At 37.0% G+C, this 20,919-nt stretch overlaps 1 protein-coding gene across 5 annotated transcripts in view; it reads right to left on the bottom strand.

The window, feature by feature from the left end:
* Positions 1-20,919, bottom strand: part of Ccdc129 (coiled-coil domain containing 129) — a 127,283-nt gene that overhangs the window by 95,473 nt on the left and 10,891 nt on the right. The window contains exon 1 of one of the 5 annotated variants that reach the window (XM_005377516.2): positions 16,127-16,230. The exons of the other annotated variants lie outside the window; for them this stretch is intronic. The gene's annotated coding sequence lies outside the window, so the exon portion shown is untranslated. Of the gene's footprint in view, positions 1-16,126; positions 16,231-20,919 lie in introns of those variants that run through there. 5 annotated transcript variants of the gene reach the window in all.

Below are 20,919 nucleotides of genomic sequence, written 5' to 3'. Positions count from 1 at the left end.
AAAATTAATTCTACTCTCAAGTTTTATTTAACTTGAGCATCTTCCGCTATCCCTGCTCCTTCTTACTGTGAAGACTACAGCCTACAGTGAAATCACAGAACTTGACACTTAAAGTAGTGATAATCATTATATTTTTGTCCTCTGGAGCTACTGAATTCTTTGTAAGTCTATGTAAACAGGCTGTCTTGCCAAACTGGACAAATAGTGACTGTGTTCTCCCCATAGGTCCAGTGCCCTTGGGCCAGGCTAAACAGTCTGTAATTAACTTACTGATTACTTGGTTACTTGGAAAAAGAACATCCTGTTAGTTTAGTGAGCATTCTGGATTCTCCTGTGGTTAAAAGAGAAATTTCCTTCAGGTCAGATAACTTTGGGTTTCTTTTTAACTCTGTTGCTTTCTGGCATCTTGTAGGATTTTCAAATTTCTCTGATAATCTCATTGTTCATTCATTTTACGGTAGGTATAAAATAAAAACTTGAGGGTGATTAGGAAAAACTTCATTGAAAACATGTATGAAATAGTCAACACTCATAGTTTTCAGTTTTCTTTTTCCTTCTTTTCTCTGTTTCTTTTTGTCATCATCTTGTCGAGAACTGCCAAGTAAAGTAGAAAAATCACCAATCAACATGAGAGTTTTTCCCATAAGAGATAGTTTTGACGCTGAGTGGATAATGTGTGTTATCCTTAGATGTCTTATGTTTGGGTAATTGAGAGATATGTGGAGAGCATGAGATCTGAATATTTCTGTGACTATGAGGATGCATTTAAGGGACCTTTGTATGGACCCAGGTGCTTCAGCATGAACTGATCCATTCCCTGCTATGATGCTATTCATAGCAGTTTACAAAGGAAGACCCAAGAGCGTGTGCTCTCAAAAAAATGATGATTTATTTATCTCTCCTCCACACACTAAAAGACTGGTCCTGAGAGGCTGACACTCGGAGAGAACTGGAGACCACAGGAGCAATCCCATCATGCTCTGAGGCATGCTCCTGTGGCAGTGATGTTGTCTGTTGAGCCCAATCTCTCAACCTTCCCAGACTCTTCTGAGTCCTGTGCCCTGTGGAATCCATGTACTGTCATCCAGCAATTACACTTTTCCCTTCCTCTTCCTTGAATGTGTCATTTTCTTTCTCTGACTGTAATCTGAGCAAGTTCTCTTTTGCTGTTCTCCCAAGATCTGGTCTTCCTGTCAAAAAACCTTGTTTTTTCTGCCTTTTGAAGTATTTGCTTTCAAAATATGGAGTCATAAAGATCTAGGACATTCACCCTCATTTGTGAAATTGCTAGGATGGTATTCCTATCATCTTTTCAGAAGATTTTGTTACTGATGACTCAGCTCCCACAGTCGTACTTCATTGCTGTGAGAGAATACCTTTCCAAATCCCATTTTCAAGCAAGTGTTTTCATCTTTATTCTATATGCACTTTGTATGGGCATCACTTTGGGCCTCCTATTGGATCATTCCTTCACCTTTCAATATGCTGCAATGTGGCCAATCTTAAAATAATCCTACATCCACACTCTCAAATCCCTCTCCAACTTCACCTTAGTTTTCTACTCTATTGATGAGAACTTCTAAATTCACATTTCAATTCTGGCCCAGCCTCTAAACTTCAGACTGGAGCATTGACAGTTTCTTGACATTTCCACTTGGATATTTATAGGCAAACTTAGTGTGTGCCACACTGTATTTTTTATCATTTCCTTGACTTCCCCCTCAATCTTATTGCCCTCACTCAAGTGTTTCCATCTCAGTAAATGGCATCTCTTCTGAAGGGAGCTGCTCTACCAAAGAACCTGTGAGCCTTCTTTAAGTCCACTATTCCTTTCACATCTTATATTAGTTAGGCCATTAAGAAAAATCAGCATTCTCATATCCCAAACCAACCAGCTCCACTGCTCCCAACCTTGTATGGACCAGAACTTGCAGTCTCAGTGGATCATTGTAAGTGGTTCCCATCTGCAGCACCATCCACACCTTTCTCTCTGTAAACTTCTCCAATCAGTGTGCTGGTGGTCAATTCTCAATTCTTAAAATTTTAGAAGTTTTAAAATCATTTGGTGGAATTGAGAAATTCCTCTTAAAGGTAGCAGTCTTTTAATTTGATTCTTAATGTCACACCCTCCAAGACTTGCTCTTACCACACTCAAACCTTTTTTTCTTAAATTTATTTGCTGGTTCCCCTTTATTGCCTTTAAATTTTGTTATTCTGTATCTCAATCTTCAGCCTCTGTCCCTCCTATTGATATGCTCTCCCAATAAGAATGGTTTTCTCTGTAATTCTACAGTTAAATGTGAATCATTTTTAAGGTATTTTCACTTTGTTTTATACATCTATGATTAATTTCTATTTTTTGCATACACATGTATATATATTTTTCTTTTTATTAAGTTTATTGGGACAATTTAGATATACACAATGATCATACTCACAGGGAATTTGTACCTATAAATGATACATTTTTCTTTCTCTCTCTCTCTTTTTTTTTTTTGGTACCAGCGATCAAGCTCAGGACCTTGAGCTTGCCAGACAGGCACTGTGCCACTGAGCCATGTCCCCGGCCCCTGTGATATATCTTGATTCCTCTTTTTTTCACTTTCTCCTCTCTTTCATTCAACCCCTCTTCTCCTCCTTATTTACAAAGCTTTGTTTCCATTTTATTCTTCTTTTATCTTTTTTCCCCCCTTCCTTCTCATATCCTTAGTTCCTCTTCTATTTGAGGTCACTTTTTCCTATTTCACAATATCTAGTGTACATTTTGGTCCTTATTGACTCTTTCAGGTTTTTGCACCAGAGAGATAATGTGATATTTGAATATGTGTGTTCAATTTATTTCAAGAGTATAGTCTCAAGGTGCATCCATTTACCTAAAAATATCTCAAGTTTAGCCTTCTTTATGGCTGAGTAATACTCCCTTATATGAAAAAGCCACATCTTTTTATCCATTCCTTGGTTGACGTGCATTTGGGATGTTTCCAAAATTTAGCTAAAACAAACTGTACTGCTATGAACGTAGGTGTGAATATATCACTGTGTTATGATGTTTTTAATTCTTCTGGGAAGATTCCCAAAACAAGAATAATTTGTTAATGGGACCTCTAATTCTAGTTTTTTGAAGAATATCCACACTGATTTCCACAGTGATTGCACCTGTCTATACTCCCACTCTAAGTGGAAAAGGGCTTTTTTCCCTTCCAGCATCTGTTATTGGTTTCTTGATAGTAGCCACCCTTTCTCGAGTGAGCTAGAATCTCAGTGTTGTTTTAATTTGCATCTCTCAAATTACTAGTAATGTTGAACAGCTTTTCATGTATTTATTTGCCATTTGTATGTCTTCATCTGAGAACTGTGTATTCATCTTAGATGCCTATTTTTGGATTGGGTCTTTAAATTTGGGGGTCTGATTTTTTTCAGTTCTTTATATGTTCTAGATATTAGTCTTTTGTCTGGGGGACAACTGGCCACAATTTCTTCCTCACTCTGTAGGTCATCCTTTCACTCTATTAGTGATTTGTTTTGCTATGCAAAGGCTTTTTAATAGGATGAGATCTCCATTGTGATTCTTTGTAGTATTTCCCATGTGATCAAGATTTTGCTCTTAAAATCTTTGCCTATATCTACTCATTCAATAGTTCCACCTATTCTCTCTCCCAGCAGATTTAGTGTTTCTGTTTTAATATTTAGATTTTTGATCCATCTTGATTTTAGTTTAGCACATGGTGAGAGACATGAGTCGAGTTTTAATCTTTGGTATGTGGAAAGCCAGTTTTTCCAGTACTATTTATTAAAGAGGCTATCTTTCTTCCAGTGAATGTGTTTGGCCTCTTTGTCAAAGATAAGGTGGCTGAGTGTGTTTGTAGTTGTATTTGCATCTTCTAATCTGTTTCACTTATCCTAAAGTCTGCTTTTTTGCTAGTACCATGCTGTTTTTATCAAAGTAGCTTTGTACTATAATTTCAAGTCAGGGATTTTGATGCCCCCTGATTAACCTTTGTTGCCTAGAATTATTTTGGTATTCTAGGTTTCTTCTAGCTCCAAATGAATTTCAAGAATGTGTTCTTTAGTTCTGTGAGGTATTCTAATGGCATTTTGATTGGGGTTGCATTAAATTTACATAATAGTTTTGGGAGTATAGCCATTTTCACTCTGTTGATTCTTCTTACCCATGAGCAAGGGATATGGTTCCATTTTCTGATAGCCTCTTTGATCTTCTTTTTCAGAGTATTGTGATTTTCAATGTATAGATTTTTTACTTTGTTACATTAATTCTTAAATATTTCATTTTTGATGCTATTGTGAAAGGTATTGTTTCCCTAATTTCCCTTTCAGTGTGTTTGTTGTTTGTGTACAGGACCGATACTAATTTTTGACTGCTTATGATTGTATTTCAATTTAACCACCCTTATATTTTCTTCAAAGCAGATAGCTTTGCTCATATATATATATATATACATGTATATAAGTTGGGAATCGAACTCAGGACCTTGTGCTTTCCAAGCAGGCACTTCTGCCACTGAGCTACATCCCCAGCCCTGCTCATATCTTAAATCCATAGAAGAGGTACTCTGTGTTTTTCGTTAAGTGAATAGCTATTTAAATAAATACCAAAAAGGAGCTGAGGAACATCAAAGAAAATCTGGTTATGAAATAATTAAGGATGGGTTGGTATTTAGCAATAAAATAACTGATGAGAAAGTTCAGTTACTACTTATTTGCCAAGAGTACTTTGTAGCATCAAGGAGTAACACGGTGTAGATCTGAATTAGAAATCTGCTGTGATTGCCCCCCCACACACAATAATCCTCCATTTTGAAACAAAAATTTCTGAGTAATCACTTCATGCTTATTTCTTATGCCTTTTTTGAAAAAAAAAAAAAAACAACTATCTGAATAAATAATTTTCTTAGCCTTCTTTTATGTGCCTCCCAACAGCTAAGAAGCAGATGAAAAATCTTCATTCATCACCAAGGAAACAAAAGTAATTTACTTTTAATTAATCAACAAATAGTTATCAATTGGCTGTATGACACTGGGCATGTAGTTTCATGCTCTCTTGGAATGTGATTTCCTTTTGCATAATATGAGAGAATTAAATGACATGAGATTATTTCATAAATTCATTATTTTTTCAGCTTCCACATAGAGTTTTTAACACTTGGCCAGTGGAGTTCACATTTTAAGATATTATAAAGTTCTACTCATTAAAATTATAAAAATAGGAAAAATAAGCCATTGTTCCTATTACTCATAGGTTTGGAAGACTCAAAAACTCGAGTAACAAAGTCAAGCCAGGATTGCCCTTCTGCTCTCTCTCCTTGTCCAAGTACTGAAGTCCCACAAACACTTGTAAAGATTCCCAAATGATTCAATGAAGTAGAGGCAGATCCTGGGGAATAGAATGTTCTGTCAACACTCTGCTTGGCAGACTGTGATGACTTGTTCCGTGGGTGGCTTCCTCCCACTGGGAAATATGTGAAGGGTGCTCACTCTTGCCATTTAGGAGCAAGCTGGATTTAAAGACAAGACAGTTGTGCCCAAGTTGGAACCCAAAGTCAGTCTTCCTGAACTTGGAGTTTTCATCTTTTGTTAGTGAAAAACAAGCAAAAGATTATTAAGTGAGGGATCGTGCATACACTTCCTGAAAACTTCAAATGATTTTAAAGCTGATAAAATTGAGTCAGCTGATACTGTTAGCTCTATCACGGTTTCTTTGAAACTTTAAGGAGATTTTTCTTCTTCAGAAAAAGAAGATTCCCTTCTTTTTCTCATCATTTCTACTCTTGCCTTTCCAACATTTGCCTTGCCTCATCTTGCCAAGGAGGAGTGAACAGGTTGGGAGGAGACCTGTGATTTCCAGCTCTCATCCCTACTCCAAAGTTTGTGAACTAAGCTGTGATCCAAGATCCTTCATGGAAACTATGTTCTGTAGTAAATTTGTTTTGTTGGTACCAGGAATCAAACTCAGGACCTTGTGCTTTCCAGACAGGTGCTTGTCATGCTGAGCTATATATCTCCATCCCTGGAAACCATGTTCTGAATGCAGGGAATTCCCTGTTCATGGCTACATATTCTCTGGTACCCTTGGATACAGATTTCTATAAGCACTGCCCTTATCTTTCCTGGATACTATTTCATTGAGCACAAGCAGAACTTCATAGGACTGCATCTCCTCATCATGCTTCCACAACCCCTGTATCTTCTGATACTCACAGCAATCCATGCAAATCCCAAGCTTGTGTGATTTATTATGCTTTCTTTCCTCCCACCAACTAAAGAACCCCTAGAAGACAAGGATCATGACTAGTAAGTATATAGACAAATTTCCCAGACAAGGGAATTAAAATTCATGGGAACAATTATAGGATACATTTCACCAAAAGGCTAAGAAGTGGTTTTGTGACAAGCATACTTTCTTTAATGTTACCTAAGTGAAATCCCAAGTTATCTGATCTGGGTTACCTTATTTCTCTTAAGGAAGTTTTTGGTTAGACTTTGTCATACATTCCTTCCATGTTCCTTTTCTATTACTTTTGAAGAAGACTGATCAGCTATGAAGGGTTCTCAACTTGATAAACAGTATCTATTAAAACTCTACAGCTAACATCATACTAAATGGTGAGAAACTAAAGCTTTCCAATAAAGACCAGGAACAAGGCAAGGATGTTTCCTCTTATCACCGTTCTTCAGTACTGTACTGAAAGTAAGAACCAAGAACTATACATAAACATGGTGACTTTGACAAAGGACCAAGGATGATACAATGGAGAGAAGGTAGTTTCTTCAACAAATGGTCATAGAAAAAAATCGACATCCACAAACAAAAATGAATATACACACGACCTTGCCCTATTTGCAAAGCGTTACTCACATTAACCAACCAAAGTGTAAGCGCAAAAATATAAAATCTTTTTAAAAAAGAAAATCTAGATCACCTAGATTTGATGGTGAAATTTTAGATATTGTACCAAAGGTGCAGTCCATCAAGTAAAGAAATGATAAACTGGAATTTCTTAAAATTAAAAATTTCTGCTCTATGGAAAATAGTGTCAAGAGAACAAAAGGACAAGCGACAGACTGGGAAAAGATATTTATAGAAAATATATCTAGTGAAAGACTGTTGTATAAGATATCCAAAGAACTCTTAGAACTTAGCAGACAGACAGAAAATGGTGCTGAGACTTTAAATGAAACCAGGTGTGGTGGCACATGGCTGGAATCCCAGCACTCCCAGAGGCCAAAGCCCAAGGACTACAAGATCAGTCTCTGGAAGTTCTTCTTGTCACCAAGCATTTTCAGCCTCCATTCTGAAGGCTGTTTAAGCTGATATAGTCCACTGTCTAATTTTTAAAGAATAAGATTGTTTCTTGCATTTCTAAGTATTATGTAACCTATTTTTGCAGGAGGTTCTGTTACATTAAGTGCATCTGTGTAACCTGGTTAAAAAATGTAACTTTTTTTGAAATATAAAATTTCATATTCCATATAAAAAAAAAATCAGTTAAAAGAAAAAAAAGATTGAGGTTAGTAGCCAGGGCAACTTAGCCATGAACTGTCTCAAAATAAAAGTAAAAATGGGCTGGAAGTGTAGCTCAGTGCAAAGGTTGTGGGTTCAACACTCAGTACCAAAAAGAAAAAAAAGGATCTTAAGTGAAAGTCTACAGATGGCATCCAAGCAATTGAAAAGATGCTCTGAAGTACTGCTATATAACTAGAATTGCAAAAATTAAAAACACTAATATTCTAAATACTGAGAGCAAACAAACAATAGGAATTCTCATTCACTGCTGGTGGAAATGCAAAAAAGCAAAGCCACTTTGGAAGATAGTTTAATGTTTTCTTATAAAACTAAACATAGTTTTATCAAATGATCCAGCAGTTGTATTACTTGTTATTTATCCAGAAGAATTAAAAATTTATATTTATACAATAACTTGGGCATAGATATTTATAGCTTGGGGCTGGGGATTAGCTCAGTGGCAAAAGCGCCTGCCTGGCAAACGCAAGGTCGTGAGTTCGGTTCCCGGTACCGGAGAAAAACCAAAAAAAAAAAAAAAACAAAAAAACAAAAAAACAAAAAAAACGATATTTATAGCTGCTTTATTTCATAATTTCCCAAATTCCAAAAGTAAATGGATAAATAGTGGTACATCCAAATAATATGGTATTCTTTCAGTGCTAAAAAGATATGGGCTCTCAAATAAGGAATAAAATACTTATGCTAGGATTAAAGAATTTTTAAAAGTCCTATAGCAAAAACGTCTCAGTAATTGTATAAAAACTGTCACCCTGAAGATTTGGGAAATTAAGGATATGTAAACTTTGTATATATTTTGTGCCTATAAGACAGATCATTGATTCCGAATACCCTATTCCCTATAAAGTCTAAATATCTCAAAATAAATAAATAAAATAAAATAAAATAAAATCTAAATATCTCAAATCCATACCTCAAGCCATGCATGAGAATCTTTTTCTGAAAACTTATCTGCCTAGTGACCAGATCTGGTCTGAGGCATTTTAGTGTTGAAGGAATACCATATTGTTTGGATGTACCACTACTGATCCATTTACTTTTGGCTGTCTAAGTCCTTTAGAAATCATAACAGTTTTGATTCATATTAAATGATATTTTTAACCAAGATGAATAAAATTTTTCTTATTAAATATTTCTCCTTTGTTTTGTTAATGCAGTAAATTACATTGACCAATTTTTCTGAATGTTATGCTGATCTTGAAATCCTAAAGTAAAATCAACAAGGTCATGAATTATTATTTTTATATATTCAATGAATTCATTTTGCAAATATTTTGCTGAGGATTTTAAACATTCTTTGTTTCTAAAAGAGATTCATCAGAATTTTTCTTTCTTATACTGTTCAAGTTAAATTATGCTAGTGAGATATATTACTTTCATAAATTATTTGAGAAAATGTTCCTTATTTCTCTACAGATAGATTTTAAGAGTGTGTGCTTTATTCCTTAAATATTTGGAAGTATTAATCCATAAAGTTATCTGTGCCTGGATTTCCCTTTATGTGAGGTTTATAATTATGGATTTGTTTTTTCAGTTGTGATAATAATTTTTCCATTAGTTTTAGTAAGGTGTGCCTTTCTAAGAATTTGCTTATTTATCTAAACTTTCAAATGTATGATATAACATTCATGTTTTTTCCATATTTTTTATTATAGCAAGGATTATAATTTCTGAAATTTCAAATGTCATGACTTTTTTAGTTATAAGAATGATCTAATTGTGTTTAAAAATTATTTAAGTACATATTTTAAAAATTTAAGGTTTTTCCATTAGAAATTAGATATGGTTTATTCACTCTTTTAAAAGAGAAAAGATAAAATATTAATGACAACAATCAACAATCAGATCAACATATAGCAGAAGTAGAAAGAGATTAAATTGAAAAGAAAAAAATATGAAAAAATAAGTCCTTGTATTTATAGTAATAAATATAAAAAAGTTAAATTCATGTATTAAATCATAGAGAATCTCAGATGGGCTTTTTTTAAAGTACAGCTGGTAGTACTTGTAGGAGGCATATTTATGAAAAAAACAGGAAAGCTGAAAATAAAGAAAAGTGTGCCTACAGAGAAATGCTTGCAAAATAGCCATATCAATATTAATATAAAAAAAGTTGAATTATAGGTTAAAAGTATTGAAATGGTATTTTTTTTAGACAGGGTCTCACTATGCAGTTCAAGCTGGTCTTGAACTCACTATGTAGCCCAGACTGGTTTCAAATTCATGGGATCCTCCTGCCTCAGCCTCCCATGTTCTGGGATTAGAGGAATGTGCCATCATGCCCAGCTAAAGTCATATCATATTATAAGGATGTAGTTTTGTGTTACTTCACAATAGAGATATATTCTGAAAATTCTCATTAAGTAATTTTGTCTTTATGTGAACATAAGAGAGTAAACTTACACTGAGACATCAGTAGATGATATACTCTTAAAGGACTACTGACATATATGTGATTCATTATTAATTGAAATGTCACTATGAAGCATATGACTATACCCACATTCTAAAATGATGATGAACTTTTGCACCTACTACATAATTTCTGAACACAAAGCAAAAGAAAAAGATGAAAATAGAGCAAAAATTTGGGATTTAGAGAGATTATATGACAATTTTCCCACAATTTGAAAGATTAAGTAGGACAAAAGGATGAATACAAATATGTTGTATTTAGTAAGTATGTTATTTTTTGGAAATATGGTTATATACATCCTTTGTAATACATATATAGTTATATATTCTTTTGAAATATATATAGTTATGTACCTCCTTTGTAATCAGAGGGTAGACATGAAATTGCTCCCTAGTCCACTGAATAGTATCAATCAGAAACCATGCACTAGCCCAAAATTAATCTAAAACCATGATGAAGATAAAATTTCAAGTTCACATTTAAAGGATAATCTAGGACCAGGGATATAGCTCAGCAGCACAGCACCTGCTTGTCGAACATGAGGTCATGAGTTTGATTCCCAGGACTGAAAGGAAGGAAGGAAGGAAGGAAGGAAGGAAGGAAGGAAGGAAGAAAGGAAGGAAGGAAGAAAGGAAGGAAGAACATAAGAGGATAAATAAAAGGATTATCTATTCAGCAAATTGTCTTGGGATAAGGAAATACTCATTTGGAAGAAAAGTATTTAAATCTCTACCTTACACTATTGACAAAATAAATTTCAAATGAAATAATAAGGTAACTTTCAAAACAAATGAGCAACAAGAAAAAAAAGACTATGAGAAATACCTGAGAGCATACAGTGGTACAGTATCTCTGTTCATGAACTTAATTTGTTCCATGATTCTGGGGAAAATGGCCACCTTCGTGTTCCTCTGAGGGAAGATGGCCATGGTCGTGTTATTCACCTGATATGGAGTTCACAAACAGAACAACATTTTACCAAATATTACTTACTATTCACAAATGGAATTGTTCATGAATAGAAGCATTCATGAACATAGGTACTGCCATATTTATAATTTAGAGTAGAAAGGCCTTCTTAACCAAAATAAACACTCAAAAAGATTTATAGTAAAAAATTAAATCTAGCTATATCAAAACATAAAATCTTCTGAATAAAAAGACATTGTATGTAAATCACAGGAAAAAACATAAGTGAATTAGCTGTATAAAATGTGAAATAAAATCAACTATAAAAGGGGCACATGGCATGAATGGGTGAAATACACATTTCAAAAGTAGCTGCCACCCATAATCTCTTTCTAAAGGTGTAAAATGATTGCTCACCAGAAAGATTAACAACAAGGTGAAGGCCAGAGCACCTCAGAGGTTTGGGCCTGATGGAGTCTTTGGGAAAGACAAAAGCCCCAGAGAAACCCACCAGAGGCTATTCTACATAGGAAACAGCAGCTGGCTGTGCCTGGGGGAGAAAGAAGAGCTGGGTGAGTGTCTTTAGGCTTGGCATGCAGAGCCTGCTAGAACTGTCCTGACAGTGTAGTATGTGTGAGAGAAAATCCCCCAAGCTCTCCAGGGCTTTCTTTTTTTTTTTTTTTTTGGTTTTTCTCCGGTACCGGGAACCGAACTCACGACCTTGTGCTTGCCAGGCAGGCACTTTTGCCGCTGAGCTAAATCCCCAGCCCACCAGGGCTTTCTTTGAGTAAGAGGCAACAGCTACCTATGGCCAGATAAAGAGAAGAGTGGAGAGAAATATCCCTAAGGTACAGATGAATGAAGCTTGCTTAACACTGAAGGTGGGACTAAAATATCTCTACTAATACTCACATTCCAGTTCCTGTTAATGAGAAAATTCTGATCCCACCCTGCAGTCACTTGAATCCAGTGATGAACTAAAACTAACAGTAACAGCAAATCCTAACACAACGAGAGGGTAAACTAGATTGATTCAATGTCCTGTAACTCACTCTCAGTGGGAGAAGGAATATTTCCTTTTAATTACTGGAGCATAGTGGTATAAACCTGTAATTTCAGCACTCAGACTGAGGCAGGGCTATTGCAAGTTCAAGCTCATTCTGGACAACTAGGCTACTTGAAGGGACCCGGTATCAACCATAAACAAAACAAAACACAATATGCAAAGTGAAATTAAAGAGAAAAATGAAAGCCAGAATGAGTAGAGAACAGGAAATAATAAAATAAACACAATTAAGTAGAAAACAGACAGTAAAAAAAAATTAAAATTCAACTGTTAATTCTTTGAAGTGCTTTTAAAAATTTGATAAAACCCCAGAAAGGTGGAGCCATCACAACAGATTCAACAGGCATTAAAATATATAAGGTTATATTTTTGAGAAGCATTATGTCAGTACATTTGACAAAATAAATGAAATGACAGATTTTTTTGGAAAATTCAATTGACTAAAGCTAGCACAAGAAAAAATTAAAAATTTAATAACCCTCCATCCATTAGAGAAATTGAATATGTAATTAAAATTCTTATCATACAGAAATCTTGGACCAGATTTCTTTACCAGTGAATTTATCCAAATGTTTAAAGATGAAATTATATCAATTTTACACAAATTCCTTCTGTGTCACTGCTCTCCCCAAACCAAGCAGCTCCCCATAGAAAAAGATGCTATCCAGCTGCAACAGGGAAAGAATGCTAAATCCAGGTTTCAGACTTGAAAAGATATTTCAAGCAAATAAAATTGAAGACAAGTATCCTTAAGAGATATAAAGGCAAAATTCTATAAGAAAAATTAGCAAACAAATCCTGCAATGTATAATGTACACAATTCATCAAGACCAAATGGCATTTATCACAGAAATGAGATATTGATTTATTATTAAAATATCAACACAGCGATGTTCTGAATGACTGAACAACCAGTGCAGCTTTGTGCAGCTTGCGTCATTTTGTATTTGTTCCATGACCTTCTCTCCATCACTTTTCTTTTCCCTTACTCTTGCTCTCTACAATTTCATCTTCCAGTACAGCATTAAGCATCAAAGCATGTAAAGCAAAAGTTAATTAAGGTAATTCACACCATACTAACAATATGAGACAAAAACTATATGATCACTTACTAGATGCAGAAAACACATTTGGCAAAACATCCATTCACGATTTAAAACTCTTACACCAGGAGTAGAGGTGAACTTTCTCCAACTGCAAGGGCATCTGTGACAAATCACAGCTGATAACCTATGACGAATGCAAGACTAAGCATGTCTCCCTACAACTGAAAAGGAGGTACCAATGTCTTCTCTCACTACCTTTACTCAGCCTTCTGATGACTTAGTTTAATAAAGCAGGACAATAAATACATGGAAAAGAACAAATAATAATATTGGTTTTATGAAAGTCAGGCATGGCAAAGTGTACCTGCAATCACAGCAGCCTAGGAAGCAGAGCCAGGAAGATCATCACAGGCTTGAGCCTAGCCTTGGCAAAGAGTGATTTAGTGAGACTGTGTCTTAAAACACAATACAACAGGGGGCTGGGGATTTAGCTCAGCGGCAAAGCGCCTGCCTGGCAAGCGCAAGGTCGTGAGTTCGGTTCCCGGTACCGGAGAAAAACCAAAACAAACAAACAAACAAAAATTTAAAAACACAATACAACAAAACAAAACAAAATAAAACCATGCCTGGAGGTGTAACCTAGTGTGAAGATCGCGGGTTCAATCCACAGTACCATAAAAAACAATACAACAAAATGTCCTTATTTATAGACAATATGATAAACAGAACTCTTTCATATGTATACACTAGTCTCCAAATGGAAATAAATTAGTCCAAAATACAACTAAGGAACTCTGTGGTAGATGGGGGTGATTGTTGTTGTCTTCTTGTCATGAATTAGTTTAATATGGTTGGTGTCTGCAGCTTCCATTTTCAGGCCTGACAGTCCTTTCAAACGCTGTGCTATTTCATCACCTTTGCTTTAGTTAAAATTCTATCCCCATGTGGTTGATGCTATAAGGCAGTTCACTCCTCATAGACCTAAAACTTAACACATTGTGCATATTTTCTTTAAGCTAGCTAATTCACAGCCTCCACAGGAAAGCCCATGAGAATAAGAGAGTCTCCCCACAAAGACAAGATATAGAGCCCCTCATTTCTCCCCACTTCCCTCCTCCTTCTTCTATTCCTCCTCCTGCTCCCATTCCTCCTCCTCCTCTTCTTCCTCTCTCTTTTCCTCTCCTTCTTTCTCTCCTTCTTCCTCTCCTTGTTCCTCTCCTTCTCATTTTCTCTCCCTCTTCCTTTCCCTCTGTTTATCTTTCTCCCTCCCTCCCTCCCTCCCTCCCTCTCCCTCTCCCCCTACCAGCTGGGTGAGCTTTCAGCACTCTCCAGACTCCATATGTTTTCCATCAACACCCCTAATTTCTCCAGGACCTGTCTCACACATTTTGGTTTCACTTCCTTGTTGTGTCTCTCACCTGACAGACATTCATGAACCTTATTTTACCCTGGCCAGGGCTGTCCTAGGAAGTGACTACCTTGGCTCTGGGAACTCTCAATACAAAGATCTCAACACTGGAGTAGAAACCATAACAGTTAGAAATCCTAACTATAAAAATCAGAAAACTCCCTCACACTTCTTATTTCTTAGTGTTCTATCATGATGGTGGTTTACTTTTATTATTGGAAAATGAAATACACTTTAAAATATTTTGGTACTCTGTATCACAAAATAGTAATATTGATTTTCCCTATAATGTTTCCTTCTTTCTAAAGATTCATCAACTTGTTTGAGTTATGGTCATGAGGCATAGAAATCATTTTGTGACTCTACAAACATACTAGAATTTCCAATGTACCTAAACGATACTCCAGTATTTTGATCAGAGTTTTCCTACTTTTTTAGACATACAGGGCAGCTCTGTATCCCATGCTCCTCAGGTTCCCACTAGAGTCCTGGAGAAGCCTGCTCTGGAAGATGAGCAACTTCCAGAAACCCAAGAGACAAAGGGCTCAGCACCCCCTCACTCACTGGACACCTCCTCTGCACACTGGTTGAGAAGCTCTGAAGCACTCTGAGATCTGCAGTAGCAAATAAGAATAGGTCTCCCATATCTAACTAGGAAACTACTAAACAGAAAACTCTCATGTTTCAACCTGGTGAGTCAAGTATCTTAAACTCTGGACTTCTTATGTTTATTTTGATGATTGCTTTCTTGTTTTTAATTTTACACTCCAATGTTAAATCATTTCCCCATATAGTGCAATAAATCAATGACATTTAGGCAATTGTAATGGAAAATTACAGCAGAAAGTCTACTGTGACTCTGTGCTCTATTTTATTATTCTTCAATTTTTATCCCTGAATCAGATTGCCTGGTATACTAAATAAAAGCCCTGGGTCTCAGTTACATTTCAATTTCAGATTTAGAAAACATTTTTAACATGAGCATGGTCCATACATTATTTGAGATACACTCAGGCAAATATATATATATACACCAGTGAAAAGGGTTTATCTAGAATTCAAATTTGACTAAGTGTCTTGTATCTTACCTGGTGCCCCTTTTCCTGAATCAGCTTTCTCCACTCTGTCTGAAGTAGGCATATTCACTATTATAGCAGGTCTACCTGTACCAAATTATCCCCACGTGGTTCCAAGACACAAAGCTCAGTTTTCATAGTGAATTCTCCAACAAGTTAAAAATGAAAGAGTTCAACTCTTTAACATTATCTTAATGTATCAGAGCTCCCCAGGTAGTAAAGAAAAAAAAAGTCAATAAAAGACACAAAACACCCAAGGCACAAAGAATAGCTACAAAAGGAAGGCAAAATAGAATTTCTGTGCTGATCCTCCTATGCTCTGCTTGAAATTGTATTCAGTACTTAAAGGACATAGCCTAATGATTTTGAGCCTACAGCATTCCCATCCCCAGTGTTTTAGCCCTTTCCATGTTAATGGTAGCCACCCAGGCGGTCATACAGGTACTGCAGTCATCCAGGCCCGAATCCATGGCAATTAGATCACTTCACCTTACTGTTAATAGTTTTTCTTCCTAGGAGTCACCCAGTCACACAGCTGCAGGTAAAGAAGTTTCAGAACAAGCCCTAGCTGCTCTTTCATTCCAACTGAGAGAAAATGAGAACAGCGAGCTAATACCCCCTCCTCCACAGGCTGGAAAAAAAACAAATTATAAGAGTTACTGTACCAGAATAAAGGAGCAGAGAAGTGGCCCTTGAAGTTTGTTAGAGCTGTTCTCAAAAGCGCCTGTGAAGGTCTTGGTATTTTCGTATCTCCTGTTTCCTAGCTACTACGGCTTAAAAGTCCTGGTGACCACACAGTTCCTATTTAAAAGTTAAATTAATCACAGAAAACCAGAACAACCTGCTTGCCAAAAGCCATGGTCAGGTTGAGGGGTGAAGACACATGGTGATTCACTATACAGTACCCTCTTCCTTCTGCGAGAAACGAAAGCATTGAAAAAGGCATTAGAACAATACGAATTATTAGCAACTAGTCCTGGACTTGGAGAAAAAGTAGGCAGGAAATGAATACAATGGTGCCGGTTGTGTTTTTATTCTAAGAAACTTCTTGCTGTTCCTTTAATGCCCTTCCACCTTTTGGCAGTGGCTTCAGATTTGAATGTAGAACTGAAATGCACCCCACTGAGGAAGTAAAGCAAACTTGTCTTTGTTTGGTTACCATGGCTACGGTACTGCCTGTTACCAATCCAATGATTTGCATTGCAAACCATCATTGGAAATGAGGAGAGTAGAACTTGGTATTCAGGATGGAGAGAGTCAGTTCACAGGAACTTCAGCTGGAAAGTTCAGAGAGAACAAAACATAAACATGTGCACACGCCCTCACCCAGAAAGGGACCAAGCCTTAGGGCCACTAGGATCGGTTTTACCCTTCTTTGAACTTTGGTATCCATGAATCATCTCAGTGGAAAGATGAGCTAATTTACCAGGAAGGTACAAAAACTCATTATCAATTCCATTTTTTAATTAAAATTTGTAGTCACATTCAGCACGCATCCTATTCATGACACAGTGCTAAAGTACTACCTAAAAATAACCCTATTCTTGAGTCATGATGTCTAATACTACTCTTCATTTTGATAAGCTGCATTAACAGAGTTTGAAATAATGGAAAAGACAGTGTGCATTTCAAATATATTTAACTTCAAAAAAAGAGGAATCTTAATACATAGAAAAGGCAAAATGAAAGCACTAAGGTTGAATAAGAGGGACAGGGCTCCATCAACTCTCCTCCCTCCCTTTGTGACAGCTGCGAAGGCTCCTCTGCAGGGCTGCCAGCCTCATTGAGCAGGATTTACATATTTCCCTCCTGTCCCCAATGAAATGGCCCTGGGCCTATTCTAGCAAAGGTCCTGTGCTTCCTCATTTTGGTGGTTTCTTTCCTTTGCTCTGTGTGTGTGTGTGTGTGTGTGTGTGTGTGTGTGTGCCCGCACGCGCACGCGCATGCTCCCATACACACCCAGGTCCTTGTCCAAGCTAGGAAATTGCTCAACTATTGAACTACATGTCCAGTCCTCCCGTGTTTCTTAGCTCGCGCCTCCCCATTCTTTGTGACCTGCAGTTAGAGCCTTGCTTCTCAGAAGCTCAGAGAGTTCTCAAGGCCCCAAATAGTACAACAGCCTCCTTTTTGTTCTATGGTACTCACTGTCCACTCAAACCTGAAAAGATCACAACTTTGTCACAGCACAAGCAGGATGTGCTGATCCTGTAAAAAGGCTAATTAAGAAAGCATAATTCAATGGAAATATCATGTCCAGAAGTATGCTTTCAAAATGAAGTTCCTATTTTAATCATTATCTTTCCAGGAGATTTTACGAGAATTGATTATAAATAAAAAATATGCATGTAATTGTACCCAAATATATACAGTACATGCACAAATAGCCTCACCTGCCCACACTTTAGGTGTACAGATATTTATTTGTGTAGCTTGTTTTTAAAGCCGAGGCAGTACACAGCATTGAAGTCTGCATTAGAAATGGGGAGAACAAGACATTACCTAAATGCAATTTCCACTAGGCTGATCTTAGGAAAATCAGTTTCCTCTTCAGAAACAGAGCTAATTCAGAATAATGACATATATACATCACTGGATGTTTTTTTAAAAAAAGTTTTGTTCATGAAAATGAATGCATTGTGGTACAATGCACACTATGGTATATGGGAAAAAAGGCAACCATAGAAACTGTCAATTTAAGAAAACTCTCTCAAATAGACCACTTCCCTTTGAAGTCTGTTCTCCAGCATAAAGAATAGTATCATCCTAGTGACAGTGAGATACTTAAAAGAAGTTAAAAGAGAACAGTGAGTAAAACCCAGCTGAAATATAGTTGCTAAAGTTATTTCAGAAAATTGAGAAAATTCTGTGGGAACCCTTAAGAGTCCCACTCAGCCTAACTTTGAGGGATTGTGAAAAGCATCTTGGAAATTCAAGTCTAAACTTATCCTAAACAAGAGGAGGAGTTAGTCAAACAGGTGGGGGAAGGGGAAATAAACTAAAGGGGGAAGTGCTCCAGGGGCTTGAAGGAGGTAGAAAAAATTGCAATTGGAAAATTGATGCTATACATTTTCCATATTTTCATTAAGTGAATTATTTCCATTACCTTGATATTTTTGGATCTACACAGTAGCCCTACACTAGGAAGGCAGGGTAAAGAGAGTGAGGTCCAAAAGAAAACTAAGACATTTGACAATGTCACAAAATGAGTTTCAGACACAGTGAATAGAGCGAAGGTCTTTGGAATTCCAATATAATGTTTCTACCATTAATGGATTGTCCTAGGAAAGCACAATAAAGGAAGAGGCAGTGTATATGTCTCTCTATTGACTGAGTTCACCTGTGATTGTATTTTCCTGAGTAGGCTTCATGTGGGTAAGAGTAAGTCAGTATAAGTCTGTCTCTGTTCGCTTGAGTGGGGAGGAACATAAGGTCTGTGGGCAAGAGAGAGAAAGAAAGAGAACTGTAGAGTTGTAAGAATCTTAGAATGGCTACTGCCTAACATATGAATAGAACTGGAGAAGGAAGGAGTCACCGGAGCACACGCAAAGGATTTTACATGCCAGCAAGGCTTTGAACTTTATTGTGAAGGCAACTGGATGTGCCATGACCAGACATTTATTCTGAAATGGTCTTCTGGCTTCAACATGGAAAATGGAACGAGTGGAAGCCACAAGACCAAGGACAGGAAGCTGAGGACTATGAAAGATGTAACACTGGCTCCCCCTGGGAATAGAGATACAGAGAAGCAATTCACTGTGGAAATATGTGGGAGGAAATATCAGCAGGTCTTAGTCACTGATCAATTCAGTATGTTTAGGGAGGCAGGAGTCAAAAATTGCTCTCAGGTTTCCAACTTGAGTAGGTGGTCAATGTCATTTTATTTATTGAGCAAGGACTAGACAGGGAGATATAAATAAATGGAAATATCAGGGAAGTTTTGTTTTGAAAATGTGCTATTAGGGGTTCTTGTGGAAATACAAAGAGGAATAATTAGTGTGTTGTCTGGATAGATGGGTCTGAAGTTTAATAAGGAAACCTGGGTTGACATGGATGTCCAGCCACAAAAGAGCTTTTAGCTGAAGACAAAGTGAATATAAGAGCGAATGGAAATTCTGGACCAGGAATGAGAGCAAGACGAGGGGAAAGATTAAGAATATCAAAAGCAGAAGCAGCATGGTGAGCCATGGGGAACTGAGACCTCTGATCTCCAGGAAAAGCCAAACTATATTCACTTGGTTGCTGATGAGTTTGGGATAGATTCAGTTGCATTGCTGAAATATCTACTATCTTCTAAGTCTGGGAGAAGTACCCATTTCTCAACAGCAATAAAGCAGGCTTAGAAAACAGACTACTGAGATTTTTGGTGCAAGTGTCCCTCAAGGTGGATATATGTGGAAATCTCTACCCTTTTTAGTCAGTGGAGTGGGATGAGGACATTTTTATCAAGTTGTCCAGGGTAAATCTTGTATAGCTAGGCTAAGAGCAACATTTCAGAATTATTATTTCTGGTTGGTGCATCCCTTCTCCAGGTGGACTTCTGACCCCTTTTGTTTTTTGGCACTGTTCTTCCACACACACGTAGTCTCCTGTCATTACACACCTAAAATATATCATGGTAAGGCTGAAAGAATTGTGTTACTCTTCCTGCTTCCACCCTCAAACACTCCTATAGACACGAAGTGGAAGGTGGTGGTGGTAGGGTTTTGGTGCTTAGAGGCAGATTCTGGGGAGAGAGAAAGAGTTTCAGACCCCCTAGAAGCTCCAATAAATTAAAATTCCTTATTGAGACCTATCAAAAATGGGGTTAAATAACTCTAAGTTATTGCAGGATGATCAGATCTGCAATCTCCCACGCGAGTGAACGACAAAGGCTTAAATAAATCCGACAGTGGTAATGATTTTAGGGCACCAGGAGGAACTCTCTTACAGCTTCAGTATCCTCTGAGTTAGCCAGACTTCTCTGGGTGGCCCATATTTATTAGGTTTTCAAACAAAGGGAGGGGATACTCAAGAAAATGTGGGAATCTCACAGGACCTTGGCAGAATTTTCCCAAGTCGTAAATTATGTCAATCAGAACTACCTTATCCTTAGGTTGGTATTTATTGTAGGAGTGTGGGGCCTGCAGCTGTAGTCTCCTCCTAGTTAATTGGGGTGGGAGCCAAACATCTTCAGCTGTGGCCTAATCTTGTCAGACAAGGTGCCTAAGTTTCAGACAAGGTGCCTAAACTTTAGACAACTCACAGGTAAACACAGAAAGCCAATTGGTTAATATTGAATCCTGCTCAGAGCCACTTTGTAGTGGTCCCCAACAAGACCAGCCAAAGTGTTTCCTGTCTTCAAAAAACTTCAAAGATATGCCCACTCTTATTTCACCTGAGTCCTTCTTGTATAGAAATTGTGTCCTAGGGGCTGGGGATTTAGCTCAGCGGCAAAGCACCTGCCTGGCAAGCGCAAGGT

Source organism: Chinchilla lanigera, unplaced genomic scaffold, assembly GCF_000276665.1.
Source record: "Chinchilla lanigera isolate Chin_1 unplaced genomic scaffold, ChiLan1.0 scaffold00009, whole genome shotgun sequence".
Lineage (NCBI taxonomy): Eukaryota > Metazoa > Chordata > Mammalia > Rodentia > Chinchillidae > Chinchilla > Chinchilla lanigera.
The sequence above is the reverse complement of the archived record's forward strand: the minus strand, read 5'-3'. Positions and strand labels throughout refer to the sequence as shown.